The sequence below is a fragment of the Callospermophilus lateralis genome, chromosome 20 (genome assembly GCF_048772815.1).
Source record: "Callospermophilus lateralis isolate mCalLat2 chromosome 20, mCalLat2.hap1, whole genome shotgun sequence".
NCBI classification, from domain to species: Eukaryota; Metazoa; Chordata; class Mammalia; order Rodentia; family Sciuridae; genus Callospermophilus; species Callospermophilus lateralis.
The window spans coordinates 7,037,810-7,057,443 of NC_135324.1; the positions used below are offsets into that span (position 1 = coordinate 7,037,810).

At 41.0% G+C, this 19,634-nt stretch overlaps 1 protein-coding gene across 2 annotated transcripts in view; it reads left to right on the plus strand.

The window, feature by feature from the left end:
• Positions 1 to 19,634, plus strand: part of Srgap3 (SLIT-ROBO Rho GTPase activating protein 3) — a 246,053-nt gene that overhangs the window by 36,545 nt on the left and 189,874 nt on the right. The window lies entirely within an intron of this gene.

Consider the following 19,634-nt stretch of genomic DNA (forward strand, 5'->3'; position numbering starts at 1 on the left):
TTTTACAAACAGGTTTACTGAGGTATAAATTTTGTACCATAAAATTCACTCATTTTAAGTGTGCAGTTCATTGAATTTTTGGTACATTTTCAGAGGTATGCAACTAATGCCATAGTTTAATTTTAGAACATTTTTATCACCTCTAAGAGTCTCTTTGTGCCAGGTGCTGAAGGCTGAGGCAAGATGATTTCAAGTTCAAATCCAGCCTCAGCAACTTTGTGAGGCCCTAAGCAAGTTAGTAAGACCCTATCTCAAAAGAAAAAAATAAAAAGGGCTGAGATATGACTCAGTGCTAAAGTGCCTGTAGGTTCAATTCCTGGTAATAAACAAATAAACAAACAAACAAACAAACAAAAAACCCTCCTTGTATTTATTTTTCAATTACCCCCAATTTTATCCCTAACACCAGGGAATGGCTAACCTATTTTTTGCCTTTATAGATTTGCCTTGTCTGAACATTGCATTCAGATGGAATGGTAAAATCCTTTTTTTTAAAGCTTCTTTAAATGAGGATAAAATTCTCAAGGTTTATTCAAGGTGCATCCATGCTGTAGCATGTGTCAGTACTTTTTTCCTTTTTCATTGCTGAATAATATTCCCCTTTAGGATATCACCCATTTTATTTGACTACTGGTAGGTAGATATTTGGGGCTTTTCTAGTTTGGGGCTATTGTGAATGATGCTTCTATGAACATTTATATATAAATTCTATGTGGATATATGTGTCAGTCTTTTCAGTTTCTAGAGAGAGTTCTATTTTATGGCTATACTATCATGTCTCATTCAAACCTTACTGGTGGCCATTTACTTGTTTTTAATTGTCTTAACAATATAAATAATGCTTTACTGGAAATCTTTATACATATGTCTTTGTATATATGGGTGAATGTTTTTGAAGGAAAGATTCTGAATCAACAGATATAAGCTTTTAAAAGCTAGTTTCAAATTGTCCTCCAAGAAAAGTTGCCTTTAAAGCACACCTCCTATCTCGATCAGTGCATAAGATTGGCCATTCTCAAAAACTTGTTTTGGGCCAGATTTAATATTTAATCTTTGACACTTTCCTAAGTGAAAAATCTATTGTCATTTGAATTTGCATTTCTTTTATTATTAGATAAGTTGTTGAGCATTTGTGTACCCTTTTCTTAATTTTCTATTGGGTTGTTTATCTTTTGTTTTGGCTTTGAAATAACTATGCTTTAGGAAACTGGTTCTTCTCTTATAAAATGTACTTTTTTTTTTTTTTTTTTTTAATTCCTCAGCTTATCTTTCCCTCCCTAAAACTCTGTTCATGGTAGTTATGCTGTACAGATGTTTTACATTTTGAAGTAATCATATCTGTTAGGAAAAAAAGCCCTGTGAACATTTTACAATCTCACTTAGCTATTTATAATATCCCCAGAAGGAGGTGGGGAAGGTAAAATATTGATGGGGGAGAAAGCTGAAGAATGTTATATGTAGTCCATCTACCAAACATCTGGATGATGAAGAGACTCTTCCCAGCCTTTTATTTGGTTGTTTGGTGTCTTAAGAGCACACCCTCCATGTATTAGTATGAAATTTGAGAACTGAATCTGGATATTTTTTGCCTCCCAGCCCCTTGCTAGTAATAATACTGACAGCTAACATGAATTGAATGCACACTATCTGCCATTTGTTCCAGTTAATCCTTGTAATCGCTCTATGAGATAGGTACAGTTACTTCCCCTTGGAAAAAGACACAGCGATCTTAAAGTAACTTGCTCAAAACCATGCAGCAGATGATAGAGATGAAATTCAAATTCAGGCTTGCCTGATACCAGATGTGTCTCAGAGTAGGAGTCCCTTCATCTTCCTTTCCTAAAAAATCACATGTGGTGACCTCGCATTGGCCAATAGGGGACATTCCAACAGGGCTTGAGAAAAGGATCAAGAACCTCAGGAAGGGGAATGGCGTGGCCAGAAGATCATGATATGAGTGGTACTGGCAAGACCTGTGGGTTCTAGTCTAACCCCCCACCACCACCAAAAAAAGATTTCTTTCCTTGTAACAAAGAGAGAAGGTGCGTCTGTCACGAGTGCAGGAGAAGTGGACGAGTCTCCAAGACCCTCTGGGTTTCCTGTTTGCCATATGGCAGAAATTAGCTGGCTGCTGGCAATTGAATTTTGACCTTATGGAGGGAGATCTGGGGAGTAGGAGAGGAGAAGGGCTTCAAGCCCAAGCTGCATACTCTGAATAGTGAGTAGTGGCCTGCTTGAGATATTTTGAGCCTGGGGGACAGTATAGATGGGTAGGTTAAACTGAATAATACTAGCAGTATGGAGGGCCTAGAAAGGATATGGTCAAAATCAATATTAATCTTGGGGATCTGGGAGTCATTAGACCTACTCTTGCTCAATCATTAGTTACTCAGAAAGCCTAGAGTGCTATGGGAAACTGTGGGAAGAGTGTTAGGGGTTGGGGGTGAGGAAATGTAGATTAGAGGATTAAAAAATAGCAGACACGGGGGTGGGGGGTGGGTGGGGGTGGTGGTGGTGGTGGGAGGGGATGGTGGGGGGAGGGTGGGGGAGGGGTGGGGGAGTGGTGGGGGGAGGGTGGGGGGGTGGGGAGAGCTGAGGTTGTGGCTCAGAGGCAGAGCGCTCACTTAGCATGCGTGAGGCACTGGGTTCTATCCTCAGCACCACATTAAAAAAATAAGATAAATGTGTTGTGTCCACCTACAACTAAAAAATAAATTAAAAAAAATAGCAGCCATGTAGGATGAACAAGTCTAGAGATCTAATGTATGACATGAGGACTATGTTCATAAAATTGTATTAGGGATTTTTAAAATTAAACAAGAACATTGTTTTAACTCTCTTGTCACACACAAAAAGCTACTATGTGAGATGATGGATATGTTAACTTGCGTCACTATGGCAACCATTTTGCTGTCTATATTTATCTTATAACATGATATTATAAACCTCACATGTAGATAATAAAATTTATTTAAAAAAAAAAGTGAGTGTCACAGAAGCCAAGAAGACTCTGTGCCCATCACTACCACCCCAGTGCCTACGGAACTGTGATGGAGCTTGGTTGAATGGGCAGATGAATATAAGCCAGTCCTGGTTGGGATGACTGGGTTTTGGGGGGAAGTGACATTTTGAGCTAGACTGATACTATTAAATATTCATGAATTACAAAATAAACAAGATCAGATTGCTGGGAGGGAACTGCAAGTTCATTTTGGTTAGAGCTCTTTTCCCCTCTTTCTAAATAAAACAAGACACATTTTCCTGTCCTTTCTTGCTCCTTCGTCTCTGAATCACCATTTCTTCTTCTGTAAAATGGGAGCGCTTAGTGCTGGATGTTTTGAGGACAGGTTGACTGACTCCTCCTGGTTTGCCTGGAACTTCCTTCGTGCCAGCACCCAAAGTCTCTCATCCCAGAAACTCCACGGTCCCTAGTGAATCAGGACAGTTGGTCACTGTATGCGACGATCATCTGAAGCACTCACTGGAACCATCCATTTAGTCCTTCATTCAACAGATATTTACTGAGCATCTACTATGTGCCAGGTACCATTTTGGGGCTCAGGGTTATAGCAGTGAAAGCTACATCCTTGTTCTCTTGAAGTTACCTCTAAGCAAGGGGAGGCAGAAAGACATGAAATAGAGAAACAGGACATACTATAATGCCAACCAGTCTATATACTGTGAAGGACAATGGAGAAAATAAGGAATTGGGTGCAGAGGGTCAGAAAGCATGTCTGATTTTAGAGAGGGGAAAGGAAGGCCTGTACAATGAGGGGATGAGACCCGCATGAGAGGAAGAGCTGGGCAGGCAGAACTCAGTGGAAGAACGCTGTAAAGCGAGCACATTGGCAGGTTTAAGAAAGACCTAGACTGGCAGGCAAGCACAGTGAGCCCAGGGGAGGAGCTGAAGATGAGGTGGGAGGGGCCTTGCGGGTCCATATCCTTGAAGTGGGAGGTGATAAAGACACTGGGTTTTATTCCAAGTTGGTTTGGAGAAGGGAGAGTGGTTTATGTATTAAAGGGGGGTTTGCGACTATTGTGTTGAGAATAGATTATAACAAATGTCATTTCCATTTCCTTCCCGGATTACTTCTATTTGAGGACCACCAGAGAGGTTTTGGGGAGGAGGTCAGATTTAAAACACGGGCTTAGAAATCAGACTCCCCAAGTTCAAATCCTGGCTGGTTCAGTGGTGAAATTTTGAATTATGTATTTACTGTGTTTAAATCATGACTTCCTCATCATTAACTTGGGACTTATTCCAGTAATTGTTTTAAGAAGTAGGTTGGCTGTGAGTGTGACATGGGATAATACAGGTAGAATTTAATTTAGCACAGAGCCTACAACTTCTTTTAAAAATTTTTTTTAAATTAATTTTTTACATATTACAGCGGAATGCATTACTATTCATATTACACATATAGAGCACAATTTTTCATATCTCTGGTTGTCTACAGAGTATATTCACACCAATTCGTGTCTTCATACATGTACTTTGGATAGTGATATCCATCACATACCACCATCATTTCTAACCCCTATGTCCCATCCCTTCCCATTCCACCCCTCTGCCCTATCTAGAGTTCATCTATTCCTCCCATGCTCCCCACCCTACCCAACTATGAATCAGCCTCTTTATATCAGAGAAAACATTCGCATTTGGATTTTTTGGGATTGGCTAACTTCACTTAGCATTATCTTCTCCAGTGCCATCCATTTACCTGCAAATGCCATAATTTTGTTCTCTTTTATTGCTGAGTAAAATTCCTTTGTGTGTATATGCCACATTTTTTTTTATCCATTCATCTACTGAAGGGCATCTAGATTGGTTCCACAGTTTAGCTATTGTGAATTGTCCTGCTATAAACATGGATGTGGCTGTGTCCCTGTAGTATGCTGTTTTTAAGTCCTTTGGGTATAGACCAAGGAGAGGGATAACTGGATAAAATGGTGGTTCCATTCCCAGTTTTCCAAGGAATCTTCATATGCTTTCCATATTGGCTGAACCAATTTGCAGTCCCACCAGCAATGTATGAGTGTACCTTTTCCCCCACATCCTCGCCAACACTTATTGTTGTTTGTCTTCATAAGAGCTGCCATCTGACAGGAGTGAGATGAAATCTTAGAATAGTTTTGATTTGCATTTCTCTAATTGCTAGAGATTATGAACTTTTTTTCATATATTTGTTGATTGATTCTGTATCCTCTTCTGAGAAGTGTCTGTTCAGGTCCTTGGCCCATTTATTGATTGGGTTATTTGTTTTTTTGGTGTTTTGCTTTTTGAGTTCTTTATATACCCTAGAGATTAGCGCTCTATTGAATGTGTGAGGATAAAAATTTGCTCCCAGGATGTAGGCTCTCTATTCACCTCACAGATTGCTCCTTTTGCTGAGAAGAAACTTTTTAGTTTGAATCCATCCTATTTATTGATTCTTGATTTTAATTCTTGTGCTATAGGAGTCTTATTAAGGAAGTTGGGGTCTAGTCTGACATGATGAAGATGAGGGTCTACTTTTTCTTCTATTAGACTCAGGATCTCTGGTTTTATTCCTAGGTCCTTGATCCACTTTGAGTTGAGTTTTGTGCATGGTTGAGAGAGGGGTTTAATTTCATTTTATTGCATATGGATTTCCAGTTTTCCCAACACCATTTGTTGGAGAAGCTATCTTTTCTCCAATGTATGTTTTTGGCACCTTTGTCTAATATAAGATAATTGTAATTTTGTGGGTTAGTCTCTGTGTTTGCTATTCTGTACCATTGGTCTACCAATCTGTTTTGTGCCAATACCATGCTGTTTTTGTTACTATTGCTCTGTAGTATAGTTTAAGCTATGGTGTTGTGATGCCATCTGCTTCATTCTTGCTGCTAAGGATTGCTTTAGCTATTCTGGGTCTCTTATTTTTCCAGATGAATTTCATGATTATTTTTTCTATTTCTATGAGGAATGCCATTGGGATTTTTGATTGGAATTGCATTAAATCTGTATAGTGATTTTGGGAGTGTGGTAATTTTGATAAAATTAATTATACCTATTCAAGAACAAGGTAGATCTTTCCATCTTTTAAATTCTTCTTTGATTTCTTTATGATTCTGTATTTTTCATTGTGTAGATCTTTTAATTCTTTCATAAAATTGATTCCCAAGTATTTTTTTTTTTTGAGGCTATTGTAAATGGGGTAGTTTTCCTCATTTCCCTTTCAGAGGATTTGTCACTGATAAACAGAAATGCCTTTGATTTATGGGTATTGATTTATATCCTGCTACTTTGCTGAATTCACTTACTAGTTCTAGAAGTTTTCTGGTGGAACTTTTTGGGTCCTCTAGGTATAGAATCCTATCGTCAGCAAATAGTGATAATTTAAGTTTTTCTTTTCCTATGTGTATCCCTTTAATTTCTTTCATCTGCCTAATTGCTCTGGCCAGTGTTTCAAGAACTATAAAGTGGTGAAAGAGGGCATCTCTATCTTGTTCCAGTTTTTAGAGGGAATGCCTTCAATTTTTCTCTACTTAGAATGATGTTGAACCTACACCTTTTTAATAACTTTTTTTTGGTGGGGGGGTTTGTTTTGACGCTAGGAATTAAACCCAGGGCCTTGAACAACTTTTTTATTGTGTTAAAATACATTGCTATTTGACCATTTTAGTGGCATTAAATAAACTTCACGTTCTGTGCAGCCATCACCACAAATAATTTATATCACTAAGGTGCTGTATGGTGATCAGTGTTTATAGCCCACAGAAGCTTAAACAAGCCAAGAGAAGAATAAGGCCCAGCACTGCTGCCTTCACAAAGGGAGGTTTCAGGATCACCACTCTTCTGGGATTTGTGATTTAGCTTTGCTCCCCAGGGACAATAGGTTTCTTCATTTCAAAGCCTCACTCCTATGGAGACTGGGGCTGGGCGGTGGGAAGGGCTGGCATTTCCCAGCTTAGGCCTCTGTGTATCACTAATTGTATTATCACAGTTTCTTTAGGGAAAAATCATGCATTCATTTAGGACTTAAAAAAAAAAAAAGACCTTAGGGAGAGTTAAGATTCGTTTAGTACCATGTTTGAATGTAGGATTTTTTCCCCTATGGGGCAGAGGAAAAAGGAATTTCTATTTTGCAGTTGGAAGAGAGCTTTTGTGTGTCTGCCCCTCCCTCTCCCTCATTTCTCTCCTAACAGATTCAGAGCACAGGGACAGCAGAGTGCACAACAGAAACAGAGATAGGTTCAAAGCTGAAGCCACTGAAAGCAAAGGCACGTCCAGTTCATGCCAGGAGTGAGCTAGGTGGCTGCTATGGCAGGAGACCTAGGGCATGGTCTGCCTAACCTCCGAGTTCTCCCTGCTCTGGTTCTATCTGTGCCACTGTGGCTACCAGCTAATTCTCTGCCCAGAGATCTTTCTTTAGGCCTTGAGCCTTCCACTATTTTGGCCTTTCTGGCAAGCTCTCCATCTTCTCAAGCTTTTCTAGTGTCACTACAGAACCCTATTTGAAATATTCTGATATGGGGTCCAAATGGCATCCCAGATGGGTTCCCAATGCTTTATGGCTTCATTCATTTTGCTTCATGGCTTCATTTATTTGCTGCTAGGGTGGTGATGTCCAAATGAGGGAGGTCACAAGATCCCAAGAGAGGCCTGGGACAGGGGTGGAGTATTAGAAATACTGAGGTGTTGCAAGAAATCAAACATATGCTTGAAAGTGGGTTGGCAAGGCAAAAAAATTATTCTTGTGTAGAAGAGTGTGCCCTCAGAAGGAATCGGGTGAGGAAACATCTCTGAGCAGGATGTCTGCCTGTTTTTATCCCTAATGCAGCGCTCCCCCTTGCCCTAATTGGAGGAGCTGGGGTAATTTAAAAATTGGGGTGGACAAAAGGAAGGGCCATAATTAAAATGGCTACAGTTGGATCCAATTAAGGCTATATTCTGAAAATGGACCACTGGACTTTATTTCTCACAGAGATAAGCCCTTCCCATGGATGTCTAACTGGAAAGATGGGAAGAGTGCATCCAGCTCTTTTGGTGGGAGGTAGGGCATGAGAGGGAGATTCCAGCCTGGCAGGCCCAGAGATCCAGCTCCATCCAGGTCATTTAGGCACACACTGGCCTTACATCTTCATCTGTAGGAAGAGGTAAATGGCTCCCTCCCTGCCTGCGCGACAAGTTGCCATTGAGGATCAAATGAGATCCTGCCTACAAAAGCCATTTGCATGCTGTGCAGGGTAGTGAATGCTGGGTATTATCTTCAGTTTATCTCCAGCATTTAACTTAGTTAATTTCCAAACATTTTTGAACCCTTACTATGTGCTGGGCTCTGAGCTAGGCATAGGAGGGTTCAAAGGTAAATAAATATATTCCCTTGCTGGGATATAACTCAGTTTGTAGAGTGCTTGCCTTGCATGCACGAGGCCCTGGGTTCAATCCCCAGCACCACCAGGAAAAAAAAAAAAAAGAGAGAGATAGTGAATAAACATATTCCCTGCTGCCATGGAGCTCTATGGCAAAAATCAAGTAATTACAATGTCATGGATAAGAGCTCTAGTAAGGCATGGCTAGAGACTGCAGGAACATAGAATAAACACACGTCCCAGCTTTAGGGATTGGGGAGGGTGTCCTGGAGGCAGTGATATCTAAGCTGGGGTATAAGGAATGGAAACATGTGGTCAGTTCCCAGTAAATTTTTGGCATATGGTTAAGATAATTAAAATTACAATGAGCTGCCAGGATAATTAGCACAGTGTTCATTGATCAATTCATAGTCAGGAAGCTGCTCAGAGCGATTAAGTAGTTCTCCAGAGCACCCAGCATGTATGTGGCAGAGTTGGCACTAGTATCCTGTTCAGTGCTTAGAGTGATTCTCCTGACCTTGGGAGAGTGGGTGATTTTTTTGGTTATAAGGTCAAGCAGGGACAAAGCTGGGAGGGACACAGGCTATGGTACTCTCCAGTTTAATGAGGATCAAAGTGTCTTTGTGAGCCTGGGTTTCCTGGGAATCAGACCTGAGTCAGAGACTTCTGGGTAGAAAGTTCAAGGTCTGTGCAGAAGGGATGGGAGGAGGCCTGGGCAGAGAGATAGGCTAAGTTTTTTTTTTTTAATTATTTTTAATAAAATATATATATTTTATATATATTTTTTAGTTGTTGATGGACCCTTATATTTTTCATTTATTTATATGTGGCGCTGGGATTGAACCCAGTGCCTCACACATGCTAGGCAAGTGTTCCAGCACTGAGCCACAACTCCAGCCCCACAGGCTGAGTTTTGATACAGTCACATTGAAAGCCTGAGCTGTTCTCAAGAGTGAGGATGAAACTAGGATGTCACTAGGATGAATTGAGGAGAGGTGAGTCAACTGTATACTCTCATGGCAATCGGCCACTGGAGCTGGTTTCCTTTGATGTGACCTTTGGAGAGAGGGTTCTGTTCTCTGGAGCAGCACATTCTGGAGAGGGGCTCCACTGAGGCTGTTGGGGCCAGCACTGCAGTAGCTAGGGATGGTGCCTGTTCTGGGTGGGGAGTGGAAGTCGCCAGGGAAACAATAGAGGTGCAGGCCCCGCAGCACACAGAGCGGAAGGCCTGCAGGTGTGCTGGGGGTTCCCAAGGAGTGGAAATGGGGTTGTCACTGTCTTTCATGTTGGTCATGTTGGGCAGGAATCCAGGAGGGGTGTGAGGATGAGGCAGCAGGCAGTCCCCTTGTGGAGGTCAGAGACCTGACGGGGGAGCTAATGCCCCAGACAGGAGTTCATGGTTAAGGCCCAGGTCTTTGCCAGAGCAGGGCAGGCTAGAGAAAGCCAGAGTAGTGGCCTCTCCTGAGCTACTCTGGGAGGCTTTTTGGCTGCCTGGAATTGGGGCCTCTGAAGGCCTCACAGAAAGCCTGATATCTTGAGTGGCTTGGTGACTTGGGAGGGGACTGAGCCTGCAGGTGTCCCAGCTGTGGGGTCAGGAAGTCTGAGGCTGGCAGAAAAGTGGGAGCTGACACCAGTCTCTCTCTTCATCAAGGCAGAGTCTCCAGGGTCCCCAATCCAACTGCCTCAAGGGCGAACTGATTTGGCTGTTGCTTTCACCATGGCTGTTTCCATGGATACATTTCAAGCCTCCGTCTGGTCATCTTCAAAGGCATCAAGAGCAGCAAACCCCATCCATGCATAATCTTTTGTTAGAGCCCCACAAATAGCTTTTGTTATAACCCTTTCTCCCATCCCTCCCACCCATCCTCCACACCCAAGAAAGTGGCTTAATTGTGGCAGAGTCACCAGCAAAAGAAGCCTTCAACTTCTAGAAGTTTGAAGACCTGAGTTTGAAGCCCAGCTTTGTCATTTGTAAAATGCAAATAATAATACAAAGGGCATAGATTTGTTGTAAGGATGTAAAGAGGTAAACATGTCTGAGAATGTCCAGTGCACTATCTGGCCCATGGTGGGTGCTTGCAGAATGTCAGTTTCTTTTCCTTTTCTTTAGTTGTCACTTGGGCCACTTAGGAATCACATTGCTTCAATAGCATCCCGGATCTTTGTGCAATGAGTGTTGAGTGCATTTGATACAGCTCTCCTTAACATCAGCTTATTTTTCCTGATGGCAAACATTAAATTCCACGAGTCCACCCTTTTCCACTAACTTTGCTGACTCCGAAGTTTGGAAAAAGTCAGTGGGCCTTGAAGGCAAATGGGCCATTCTCCTTCTCCCACTTCTCAAGGCCAGGTCTTTGCTGGGATCATTCACAGATACCCAGAGGTGGGGGAAGTGTTCCCCTTTAGAGTCTGTTCCAGCAGATGGCTCTGCTGCAGCTCTGCTTAGGAGGTTAATGGACACCAGATGCCTCAGCAAGTAAGCTTTCATTTTCTCCTAGAACTGCTTAATTTGGCTGAACATCTGCCTTGACTTCTGGGCTTTTCCATCACCTGAGCGTCAACACTGGTTCACCAACATCAGACGTCAGAGGAGTTCATACTCTCTTTTCCTGGCTCTGAGTCTTGAGACCTGCCTGTCTGATGGGTGAGAGTTGAAGGTGCTGGTCTAGAGATGGAAAAGAGGAGCATGCCTAGCTTCTGTCACTGTTCTTCATGTTGATCTGTTGTTACTGAGCTTTGCTTTTGGAAAACCAATCTTAAGCCAACAAAATGGTGTCTGCCTGATTAGGGAATATATCCATCTGGAGCAGTATTGGCTGGCTGTCAAGAGCAGAGGGTGAGGTCTTTGGAACTGGCTTGAATATGGTACAAACATGCTGGTCTTATTCTTGCTCCACAGCCTTCCCTGGTGCATTTCCAAATCACGGACAGCCAATCATTTCATAGCTGGGACTTGGGTTGTGTTTGGAAAGTGCCGTTGTGTTACTGGTACCAATGGTGTTTAAACTTTAGCATGTTACGCTGACCTAAGGAGCTTAGTCAGGTGCAGGTAGTGGGATTCTGCTTCATAGTGGAGACCAGGAATCTGCGTTTAAGACAAGCACCCCAGGTAATATTGACTTAGGCAGTCTTTAGACTACTCAGAGCAATACTTCCTAAAACTCTGTCAACATAAATAACATAGTCAGTATATATAGGACTTGACAGAGTTTATTAAAATAAAGGCAATTTTAGTTTCAGCAATTCAGTGTATTTATCTTAAAAGCAAGATACGCAGGTGACATTTAAAGGACAAACACATTTTCTTTTTATAGCTCATACTCCTAATCCCAGCGGGACACTTTACCTTCTTCCTAGATGTATCTGTTTGTCCTCTTAAGTACAAATGTGATGCTGTGTATACAGTCTCCATTCCATCAACCTGTACTTTTATCACCTCCCTTTTAAATGCCATTTTTTGTTGTTGCTTTCAGCCTACCTACAATTTGATATGCATTTTGTAATTCACAAGGCCATTCTGCAGACTTGATTTTTTCTTAAACACTCATATTTATAATGTTGAGAATGACATTGGTCTCTAGTTTCCTCTTGGCCTTTATTACTGTGTCAGAGCTCAGTGGCGTCTGTCTCTGTGGCAAAGTTTCAGTGGACAGGAACCAACTGTAATTCCTTTTTGACAGAGCTTGGCACATAGTAATAATACACACTTGTAGAGTGCTTGTATAGTTTATAGAGTACTTTCTCATCTGTCATGCTTTGAGTTGGAGAATACTATCATTTCCCCTTTAGGGTCTTACTAGCTAGTATGAGACATAGCTTAAATTTGAATCCCAGTCTCTCAAAAATGATCATTGCAGAGGTATTTACTATAAAAAGCAAAAGCAGAAACTTTGCATAGTAGGGAGAGTATAAATAAAGTACTGTATATTTCAAAAAAAGCTAGAAGAAAGGGTTTTGAATGCTTTCACCTCAAAGGAATGATAATGTTTGAGCAGAGATTTGTTTACGCTGATTTGAGCATTTTACAAGGTGTGCATGAATTGAAACATCTTGCAATACCAATAAATATGCAAAATTTTGTGTGTCCATTAAAAATAAATTAAAAAAGTAGAACCTATGTAATAATGTTCAACAATAGGAGAATTGTTAATATTGGATGATCACAGCCCATTTGATGGAACATTATGCTACCATTGGAAATCCACTGGAAATGAGTCCTCTGAAGGAAATGTGGCAATGCAGAACAGTATTGTCACTGCAGTGTTATGAAACGAACAAAGAAGGAAACACGGGACATTAAAAACCATTGATTGGTGGTATCAGTGAAAAGTCATAGCATTTAAATTATTTTTTTCAATCAGTGTTGCTGGACTATTTAGCACTATTGAAAAACAAGAATACAAAACTGCACACCCTGCCCCCACCTTTGTCAGTATACATTTGCACTTGCAAGTGCTTCGAGGGGGAGGGGCGAGGGGCTGACAAAGTGAAAACAACTTTCAACTCACAGAGAGCTAGTGCTTGTGCGTGAGTCACGGGACTGTGGTCTGATAGAGATGATTAAACCCGTTACAAATGCAGAATTAAGCAACTCTGATAACAGAGCCCTTGAGCATCCTTCTTGGAGATTAAACCTTTAAGGCTTTGAACAGCTGAGAGGTGCTGGGGATTGGAGATAGCTGGCTTAGAAGGGAAAAGAAAGGGGGCAGATATTGGCTGGGAGACAGCAAGGAAATGCACCAGATTCAGGTGAAGGTTCTTTGCTGAAAGTGACTGTCGATTCGTTAAGTGCAGAAAAGTGTCCCATTATATAGGGAGTGAGGACAGTTTGCCTGCCTGCTTCCTGGCCTGTCACTTTCTGGCCTTCGTACAGGTTGGGGTTTCAATGCTGTGTGCAGGCCTGTTCCTCCAGCCAGTGTGTGTTTTCATTATTGCTTGGTGTTAATTCTGTTTAACATGTGAATGCCTTTCAGAAGAAAAGGGCAGCCATAAGCCCTGTTTGTTGGGGAGAGAAAGGACCAGTTCTCTCTGCTCTGCGGGCTCTTTCTTGCACCTATTCATTCCATACATGCATATTTTGCCCCTTTCTGGTGCTAGGCATAGTCTTGACCTTCACAGAGCTCACTGTTAAACACTGGTTGTTCGGGACCAGCTTGGTACAAAATGAAATGTGGGGCCTCCTATTTAAAAATTGAATATTAAGACAGTGGTAGCAGATTACCAAGCCCAGAAACCTTCTTAGTACTGGGCAGTAGGTCGCTGCAGTGGTCACATGCTCTGGTAGCTGACCCTGTGAGATCTCAAGGGGATCTGGCATAAGGAGAAGGAGTTAGTCCTTTTTTATTACCTGGATCCTCCTTATCACTGTTTGGGAATGGACCAGCCTTGGAAGAATGTGTCTTCCTTAGTGGGCCTAGAGAGAGAGAGTAGAATGCAGAGAAGGGGGCGAGACAAGTGCTGAATAAATACTGGCTGATTGACACACACAGCTAAGGTCACAAAGACGTGTATAGAATGTTCATCTTCTTTGGAAACATCTGAGCATAATCAACTGTGACAATGGAAGGCCTTGTCATCCAGAGTTTGGCCTGTGAAGCAATTAGATGGGCCGAGGTCAGACTAATATTACAGGCCTAAGATGTGGGCCCAACAAAAGCCTGAGTTGTGTCTGATTTCCCAGTTTCTATAAAGCAACAACAACCTCACTGAAAATAACAATAAAACCAAGAGTTACTACAATAGGATAGTTTCACATTTTCTGAAATGTCCTCTGGAATATTACTTTAAGAGAGAGATTCTACCTAAGTAGATAATTTATTTGATAAAATCAGTTTTGGAAAGGCTTCATTCTCTATTCCCTTTTGGAGATTTACAGTTCATATTAAAAAGTCCCATGGTGGCAAAGAAGCCCTTTAAACTTTTAACAATTTTATTTAATTATAACATCTCTTTTAGAAAGTAATTACTAATATCTATGTCTATATCTGTATCTATTGAGAGAAAGAAAAGAAATCTGCTTTGAGAAACATTGGTGATGGACTTATTCTTTTTGTTACTGGTGACTGCACCCAGGGATACTTACCATTGAGCTACCCCAAGTCCTTTTTACATTTAAAAATTTATTTATTTATTTATTTATTTTTGATATTTATTTTTTAGTTTTCGGCCGACACAACATCTTTGTTTGTATGTGGTGCTGAGGATCGAACCCGGGCCACATGCATGCCAGGCAAGCGCGCTACCGCTTAAGCCACATCCCCAGCCCTAAAAAAATTTTAATGCTTATTTTTTTTTGTACTGATGATTGAACCCAGGAATACTTTACCACTGAGCTCCATCCCCAGCCCTTTTTATTTTTTATTTTGAGACAGGGTCTCACTAAGTTGTTGAGGCTGGCCTCAAACTTGTGATCCTCCTCCTAAGGCTTCCCAGTTGCTGGGATTAGTTATAGGGATGCACCACCACACCCAGCCACTGGTGATGGACTTCTGATTTTTTTTTTTTTTTTTTTTCCTGTTGATGCTGGGGAAAGAACCTAGGGCCTCATACATGCTAGATAAGTGCTGTACCAATGGACCACACCCCAGCTCTACTTCTGAACTTTAAAGATGCATGGTCTGGGATCACACAGCATCTTAGTTTAAGACATCCTTACAACTATAGACAAGTTTCATGGCCTTGTGAACTCTATCTCCTAAATTGTTAAATAATGGTATCCTTATCACACAACTGAAGAAACACTTTGTAAATCATCAGGGGATGCAAAATATTTAGTGGTTATTGAAAATAATATTGAAATAAATAGTATCAGGCATCCCTGTTTGAGAGTGGGTAAACTGAAGCCTGGAGAGGTGAGGAAGGCCATCCAGAATTCCATAGCTATTTAGCAACAAGCCAATCTTCTGATTCCCGATTCACAGCAAGATGAACTCTAAACCGACTCCGCTTGTATCCTTTAGTTTAGAAAACAGGCGACCTCTCTGACAGGCACATCCCTGGAATAGCTGGAGGCAGATGCTGGCATCAAAATGCCAACTTTCCTTTCCAGCATTGACGTCTGATCTTAGCAGAATGATGAATGCAGGGGTGACAGATTTTTAGAGGGCTTGTTTCCTCTCCAGGCCAGTACTCCTTGTCATCTGAATTTCTTTTCTACCTTGAAAACTGTCACTGAGGCTGATTTAGAGGGAACATAGTTTTTTTTTTTTTTGGTTTGTTTTTGGTCATGAAACAAAAGAACCTGGTCTATTCTCTGTTTTGTATCTTCTAAGGTTAAGACAAAAACTTTGGAAAGGCATTTTTTGGTTGTTGTTTTTTTTTCCCTCCTGTACTGGGGATCAAATCTACTGGCACTCTCTTATTAAACTACATCTCCAGCCCTTTTTAGTTTTTATTTTAAGACAGAGTCTTGTTAAGTTGCCAAGGCTAGCCTCAAACTTGTGATCCTCCTGCCTCAGCCTCCCCAGTAGTTGGGATCATGGTAATAGATCTCTATACCTGACTTTTCAAGAACATATTGTTTTCCTTTCTTTTTTGGAGGAAAAGCATTAGAGAGGGAAAACATGGAACCAGGAATTGTAGACCTAGTTTCTAATTTTGTTCCTGCAACTAAATGGCCCTGTGGACTTTGGCAATTCTTTTGCCTTCTCTGGATGCAAGTTTGCCTTCTTAAAATGAAAATATAGGACTAGATTGCAAATTTAAGGATTTTGTGCTTTAACTTTTACTTTTCTGTATATCAACTTTATTATAGTTTATTTTTCTTTAAAGTGATCCCTTTGTACAAAATGTTTTCAAAGGAATCATTATATACTTCCGCAAAATGAAAGGCAAGCATTCCTGCTATATATTGAAGGTAAACCTGAAAAACAAAAGAAAGGAAAGTTCAGATGGTACATTTTTTTGTTATTTATATTTTTCTACAATTACAAAACTTTTAAAACAAATCAATATAACTAGTAAAATAAATAACATTGGCTCTTTCTCTATCTCAAAGCTTCTATTCATCAGTGGTATTAGATGATCTGAAAAGGACCTTTGAGCCCCAGACTTTTTTTTAAAAAAAGTTATAATTATTGACAGGTACTAATTGTAAAAAATCATGGGATTCACTATGATATTTCCATACATGCATATATCATGTGTTAATCATGTCTGTTCACCCTTCTACCCTCTCTCTTGATCCCTTCTTCACACCTCTCTGCAATCCCTTTCTCTGGTGATTTGTCTTCTACTTTCAGGCCATCTGTCTCTTTCTTTCCTTTCCTTCCTTTTCCCCTTTATCCTTTCCTTTCCCATCCCTTCCCTTCCCTTCCCCTCCTCTCCCCTCCCTCCTTCTTTCCCTCCCTCCTTTCCTCCTTCCCTCCCTTTCTTTCTTACTTCCTTTTTTTTAGTTTCAATAGTAGAAATGTAATAGTCTCTCTGGGTCTGGCTTATTTTACTTAACATGTTGTCCTCCACTTTCATTCATTTTCCTGCTGACAGGATTTCATTCTTTTTTTCTGCCTGAAAAATACCCTATTGTGTATATATACTATTTTATCCAGTTATGTGTTGATGGGCTTGGCTGATTCCTTATCTTAGCTATTGTGAAAAGTGCTGCAATAAACATAGGCATCTAGATATCTCTTTAGTGTGTTGACTGCATTTCATTCAGATATATACCAGGAGTGGGATAGCTAATTGTATTATAGTTCTATTGTTGTTTTTTGAGGAACCACCATACTGTTTTCTGTAGTGGATGCACTAATTTACATTTCTACCAACAGTTTTTGATAATAGCCATTTGAACTGAGTTGCGGTGGAATCTCATTGTAGTTTTGATTTGTATTTCCCTGATGGCTAATGCTATTAAGTATTTATTTATTTATCGGCCATTTACATTTTCTTTGATAAGTGTTTATTTGGATATTTGCCTGTTTTTAAATTGAGTTACTTTAAAAAATTTCTTAATATATTTTGGATATTAATCCTGTCAAATGAGTAGTTGGAAAAGATTTTATCCCATTTTGTAGGTTGTTTCTTTAGGGCTTTAATCTATTGATTAAAGCCCTAAAGGTTGGGTACAAATGATGTTTCAAATGTAAAGGAGAACACCATAATGTCCTTGCCAGGGAGCCATACATCTTGATGGACCACAGTTTAATTTTCCTTATCATACTGTAACCATGGAAACCCCCACTCCCCCAACTTCAGTAGACCCTCATAGGTGGTCCCAAGGCCCTGGCCTTTTCTCTTGAAGGGCCCTGGCCAGCCTGACCAATGGATTGACTGAGTGCATGATTGTTGGATTAAACTACTTCCTTGGTCTGTGTATCTTCCTGCCTTTCTTTTCTAATCGTACAGTCTGCCCACCCCTTGGATCCCACCTCCTTCAGAAAGGATCCTTCTGAGGATCCCTCCAAAGCCATAGTGGTCTTTTCTACTTTCTCTCTAAATTTTTACTAAGCATTTTATGTTGGATTTCTTAGAAGTAGAGGCTGACACAGGGGCTTGTGTACATGTCATTTATTGAAGGAGTATTCTTTCAGAAAAATCTGAAAGGAAGGAAGGTGTAGACTGGCTCTTCAGAAGTCACATAGCAAAGTAGTGGCCAGGTTAAGACCAGAACCCAGGGCTCCAGACTTTTATTCCATTGTTTGTTTCGCTCCCTGGAAACCTATTAAAACAAAAAGATAGGGACCTGGGTAAAATGATTTGCTGGAGAGGACACTGTGGGTACCCCAACCAGGTTCCCTTTTCAGGCCTGGTATTGTCTCTGCTTACTTGTATGCAGGAGAGAAAGGATCAGATGAACTCCCAGGAAGCTTCTGGCCCTGCACAGCTCAGATGCTGTGACTCTCTTGCCATTCTAGCCTATGTTAGGAGCATGAACATTGGAACCACATCTCACTGTTGGACCAACAGAACTCAACACTCAAAAGTCTCCTCTTTGATCTCTAGGTGAGACAGCCAACAGTGAAAACCAATGTTTGCTGAGCCATTACTGTATTCAAGGCACTTTAGACTTTAGCTCATGTAGTCTGTATAGCAACCTTAAGGTAGACTCATTTCTTCTTTCTTTTCTGTTTTATGGATGAGAAAACTGAATTTCAGAAATATGAAGTAACTTGCCTAGTCAGACTGTTAATGCCTATTTGGGGTTCCTGACCCAGTCTGCTCCATTCCAGAGACCGTGCTTTCAACCATCCCCCATGTTACCTTATTGGGGAGGAATTTATAAGAGCCTCTTGTTTCATCAGGGTCCCCATTTGGGATCTGGAGAGGGATTGGTTGGCCCCTGCCCCCTTTATTCATCTTTGTCTTTCTCCCATTGGCTTTCTCCTGGGTAGAATGGGTTGTTAAGTCCTCTGTGGTTCCAGACTTTGTCACAATGGAATAAGCAGATGAAGGAGGAAGGCCAGGAGGACAGAAGCCAGTTGTATACTTAGCTGGTTATCCGGGGTGTGGATCTGCAGTGATGGGGCGGGTGTAGGAGCAAAGCAGGCTGATAATGAGCCTCCCAAAGTTCCCTGTGCTGTTCTTGGGGGCTGTTGGAGCCATCATAGCACAACTAGTATTTGTTCTTGGCTTGGTGACTGGTTGGATCACCTTCACCCTGAAGACCCTGCCATTCTGTCATATCTGGTTCCAGGGCCCAGCTGGAGGGACCACAGTTCACTCTGACTCCTTGTCACCTACAACACAGAAAGTGCTGCTGAATCTCCTACAAGGGGACACTTTCTCTGCAGGCCAGAAAGCCCTTGTTTCCTACCATTTCATTTACTGCTACTCCCTCACTCCAGGGTCACAGGGATCTGAGTATCACCTCCCTGGTGTCTGGCCCAGGATCTTGGTGTCCAAAATCTCCTTGTATGTCCAGTGTTTCTGTAGTCTCTGCCACTCAATCCTAGCATTTCCTTCACCTGGCTTCCCACTCCTCAGAAGTTGCAAATAATGTTTTTCTTGTGATTCAGCCAGCAGAGAAATCCAGTTCAAAGAAATCAGCTTTGGGCTGCTTTTAAAGAGGATCTGTTAGTGATCTCCATTGGCAGAGGGCTAAAGTGATGGTTTAAGGAGAGAAAAGAGAATGAATAAAGGAGGAGCTGTAGCTGTAGTTCAGTGGTAGAGGTCTTGCCTAGCATGTGTGAAGCACTGGGTTCAATCTTCAGCACCACATAAAAATAAAATAAAGCATGCTATCCATCTATAACTCCAAAATAAATAATAATAATAATAATAATAATAATAATAATAATAATAATAATAATAAAAGAATGAATGAAGGATCTTACTTGGCCTGAATTATAGAAATGAATGTA